We start from the raw sequence: 5,318 nt of genomic DNA on the forward strand, positions 1-5,318 counted from the left end.
CCCTTTCTTATAGTATTATGATAAATGTTCAGGATCCACTTATGAGGGAGAACATGGGTCCTCAGTTCTTTGTTACTGTGGTAGATCACTCAGGATCACAGACACTAAGTCCATCCAAGTTGCTGCAAAGTTCATAATTTTGTCTTTCTTTATGACTGCGTAATATTCCATCATGTGTGTGTACCACTTTTTTTTTGCCCAGTCCACATTCGGTGGGCAACACTCTCTGCAGCTTAAAGCCCAGGAATGCATTAAGAATCTAGGAAGGAGCGCTTGCCATAGGTCTCCATGTCCTCTCGTTGTGCACTGTAACGTCTTTGCTGCAGTTTCTCTAAGTTTAAACAATGGTCCTCATGTTGTTCAGGCTTGTTCATTAAGGTCTGAGATCACTGCTCAGATATCATAGCAAGCTGTGCCATCATTTTAACTCCCGTACCTGTAAATCAAAAGCCAGGTCAAAACCATGTCCCCAGGGCTGTGACTAAAGACAAGACAAATGATCTGCTGGGGACACTGAACTCGATAAGTGTGCGTGGGCAGTATCCTCATTTCTTCTGAAGTCTCCCTTCTTTCTCACACCCACACATGCAAACTCATCCTCAGATTCCCCAGAATACTTACCTCAGTGAGGTATGGAGCAGCTTCTCCAAGCCTGAGGTCCCTAGCACTCCAGCAGAGCTGGGAAGGGAAGATATCACAACACTGGCTTACGGACTGGCAAGAAAGACCTTCCAGTGCTGGCAGCCACGACCAACACAGAGACAATTGTAAGACAGTCTGTCCTCCCTGAATTCTTGAAATCATGCTACCATAGGGACCCAGTCACACTTTGCTGTGGGGCTACTGAACCTGCTCTCCCTCTGTTTGGATACTGCCCAGGTTTTTGCAGGACTCAATCGCGGCACCTTCAGGCCTCTGCTCTGATGTCCTCAACTCCGTGAGGCAACACGATGAGGTTACTGAGAAGATGGCACCAAACCGTAGGTCTACCAGGTAATCAAGGTCACCCTCAATGAAGTCCTTTTATTTTACCTAGTGGTCAGTGGCTCCATAGAGTATGCTGTCACAATAACTCTGCCTACTGCTTATCTCCCCCACTAAAACACAAGATGGGAAGCTGAGTGCTTTTCACTCGCTAGGGCTAAAATCCAGGATGGGCAGTGCCTGGTCATCCATCAAGGCCATCAAGCCACTGATCCCTAACATAGTCCACTTAACAGAGGGCATACAAAGGGCCGGTGGACATGGCTTTGCAGTTGAGGCCTTGGCCAACATTTTCTACTGAATTCTGATCACGCAGTAGTCTCAGTTTCTGTTTGCTTTCACTATGGGAGGACCAAGTACACATTTCTCAACAGCCTACCGGCTGACTAGTAGTACTGTTACAGGTCATATCTTTTGCCTCCAGGACTCAGTGCTATTCAGCACAGGCCCTTGTATCCTGCCACCTTACATTATGGACATTTTGCTCAGAAGGTTCTAGAAGGCCACTTGAGTGTCTTTCCTCATAGACCATGGCTGGGATATGGCCCCACTCAATATCAAGGCCCCATCACCGCTGTACAGTTCAAGGCATCATCTTGTCCCCAGATGACCCATTATATAGAATGACATTTTCCTGAGTTCACTAAAGCCTTATGTAACCCCATTTGCTTTAACACCTACTGCAAGGAAGTCTAAAGCCTAGATCTGATTGTGAGGTTGCCCTACAAGTTATGCTTAAAGTATGGACTTTGGAGTCTTGTATATTACAACACAACACTCTATACCACTCAGCTATCCCAATACCAACTTTCTCTTTCATTCCTGGGGAAATCCACATGTTTTGGAGTGTGTTCTGGGTGCAGGAGGTCTGGTGCTGTTTAAACTTCTTTTTCCAATTTATTATTATAAAGATGTGGGATACACTTCAGGATTAGGTATACAAACAATTTTTATGAAGGTACCCTTGTTGATGAGATGTACCCCTCCCTCCCCTAGCAGTTTCCCATCCTCTCTCTCCTGAGAGTTTCCTACTACTGCCAATCCCTTTCTTATAGTATTATAATTGTTGAAGGTCCACTTATGAGTGAGAACATATGGTACTCTGTTCTTTGTTTCTGTGATAGATCACTGAGTATGATCAACTCTAAATCCATCCAAGTTGCCGTAAAGCCCACGTTTGTCCTTATTTATGGCTGCACAATATTTCATTGTATATATATACCACATTTTTTCTATCCAGTTCCGCTTCAATGGGCAGCATTTTTGGTATGTTTTTGCTATTGTGAATAGAGGAGCAACAAACATACGTGTGCAAGTATCTCTTTGTAGAACGATTTGAGTTCCTCTGGGTATATTCCCAATAGGGGAATTGCTGGGTCATATGGAAGGTCAATTTCTAGTCTTTCAGAAATCACCACATTGTCTTCCAAAGAGGTTGCACTAGTTTGCAATCCCACCAGCAGTGTAGAAGCATTCCTTTCTCTCCGCATTCTTGACAGCATCTTTTGTTGGTTGTTTTATTAATGATGGCCATTCTTACTGGGGTTAGGTGGTATCTCAATGTGGTTTTGATTTCCATTTCTCTGATGATTAGTGAGGCTGAGCACTTTTTAATGTGCCTGTGGGCTGCCCTTATATCTTCTTTTGAGAAGTGTCTATTCATGTCTTCTGCCCTCTATTTAATGGGGCTGTTTGTTTGTTTGTTTTTTCCTTGTGGCTCATTTGCATCCCTTGTAGATACTAGATGTTAAGCCTTTGTCAGACATACAGTTGGCAAATATTTTGTCCCATTCTGTGGACTGTCTTCCTGCTCTCTTGATGGTGCATTTGCTTTGCAGAAGCTCGTTAGTTTGATAAGTGTCCACTTGTCTATCTTATTTCTTAAGGTATAAGCATTTAGCATTCTGATATGGAATTGGTTGCCAGTTCCAATTTTCATGAAGGGGTCTCCCTATTTTGTAAGATTCTTATAGTCTGAGGTTTTACATTTAGGTCTTTGATTCATGTAGAGTTTATTTTTGTTTATGGTGATAGGTAGCAGTCCTGTTTCAATCTTCTGCATGTGATCAGCCAGTTTTCCCAGCACCATTTATTGAAGAGGTTCTGCTATCCCCAGTGGTTGTTGTTGGAGGCTTTGTCAAAGATGAGTTAGTTGAAAAATTGTGGCTTTGCCTCTGGAATCTCTACTCTATTCTATTGGTCTATATGCCTGTTCTTGTACCAATATTAGGATGTTTTGGTTAATATAGTCTTATGGAAAAATTTGAAGTATGGAAGTATGAAACCTCCTGCCTTGTTTCTTTTGCTAAGGATTGTTCAGATTATTCGTGTTTGTTCATGTTTCCATATGAATTTCTGTATTGTCATTTCCAGGTCTGAGAAGAATGATGTTGGTAATTAACAGGTATGGCATTCAATCTGTAGATTGCCTTTGGTAGGATGGACATTTTAGCAATGTCGATACTTCCTATCCAGGAGCATGGAATATTTTTCTGTTTGTTTGTGTCTTCTTGGATTTCTTCAAACAGTGTTTTGTAGTTCTCATTGTAAAGGTCTTTCACTTCTCTGGTTAGGAAGATGCTGAGGTATTTTCTTTCTTTCCTTTTTTTTTCTTTTTTTCTTTTTTTGTTAACTATTATGAATGGGATTGTGCTTTTAATTTGGGTCTTTGCCTGCTTGTTATTGGAGTAAGGAATGCTACTGTCTTTTGCACATTTATTTTGTACCCCAAGATTTACCAAAGTCCTTTATCAGTGCAAGTAAGTTTCTGACGGATGCTCTTGGATTTTCAAGGTATAGGATCATATCATTAGCAAAAAGGGATAATTTGACCTCCTCTTTTCCTATTTGGATACTCCTCATTTCCTTCTATTGTCTATTTGCCCTAGTAGGACTTCCAACACAATCAGGCATAGGTTTGGTCTCTTGATATAATCGCACATCTCTTGTCAGCTTTGTTCTTTCTTTCTGAGTCTTCTTTCTATTATTTTACAGAACGGGATAAATCCATGTTCTGGTCTTCCAGTTCTGAGACACTTTCTTCAGCTAGATTAAATCTGTTCTCCATGCTTGTCATCTTGCTGTTTATTTTCTGAATGACATTTTTTATTGCCAAAATCTCTATTACAAGTTCTTTCAGTGTTGCATCTTGTCTTTCTCGAGTCTTTTTCACTTTCCCACCATTTCCTAATTCCTGCCATATTCTTGGGTCAGTGGTTGGTGAATTCTATTGTTTGGGCGCCAAGGTCTGATTTTTCGAGAGTTTTCTCTACGACACACTTGAAATTGCCTGTGGTCGTCCTTTGGTTTTTCCTCGTTTGTGACAGATCTCCTGTTTTCTCTTTAGTTTTTTATTAAGTGTCAGTAGGAGAGGCTTTCCTTTCAGATGTTTGCTCAGTCCTCTATTCTTCCCAGATCTGGTCTCTGGATTTGTTCTATTTTGAAATAGGAGTGTGGACGAAAGCTTTGCTGTCTTTTGTAGTTTTTGAAAGTCTAATAAATTAGGGGATGGGGTGCTAGGATTCAGAAACTACTTGTAAATTACAATATTCACTTATTGTGGTATCTGTTCCCTGAGACCCACTTACCACTACCATTCTATATGACAATGCAAAGCAGAAACCAATGCAAAAAACAATTGAACACACACACAGACATATACACACACCCCAAACAAACTGGAATAACAACAAAGTGAAACAAAACAAACAGCCACAACCTAAAACCAATAAAACAACACCTGACACACACACACACACACACACACACACACACACACACACTCATAGCACAAAGTGAATGGAGAAGAAATACAGAAAGAATGGAAGAAATAAAAAAGGAATTCAGATGAACCCTCACACATATATTGACACATATCTTAAAAGATAAAAAATGAAAATTTACAAAAAGAATAGAAGAGTCAAAAAATAAAAAACAAGAACAACAATATTGAAAGGTGAATACTCAGTCATTCACAAACACACATAAACAGAAAACAAACAATAAAAGAAGATGGAAGAAGAAAAAGAAAAGAAACTGGGGGGATGCAGATCAAACCCTCACTAGCACATTCATGCACAAGGGGACAATTTTTTAAAAAATAGATGAACTAACAAACAAACAGGCAAAAAATTTTTAAAACTTTTTTAAAAAATTAAACAAACAAACAAAAAACCTGCCCTCTTGTGGTTGGCTCTGTATTTGTTCCTCTAATCAGGCCTTTCCTGCAGAGCCACCTCTTTCATTCTCTCCTTAGTGTCCAGCGCAGAGAGGGAGGAGGGGCAGTGGAGATGGGTGGGGCAGTAGTCCTCCCTTCCCACTCTGGTATGGTCAAG

This window comes from Carlito syrichta, unplaced genomic scaffold (genome assembly GCF_000164805.1).
Source record: "Carlito syrichta isolate Samal-C Ts95f unplaced genomic scaffold, Tarsius_syrichta-2.0.1 Scaffold308191, whole genome shotgun sequence".
Taxonomy (NCBI): domain Eukaryota; kingdom Metazoa; phylum Chordata; class Mammalia; order Primates; family Tarsiidae; genus Carlito; species Carlito syrichta.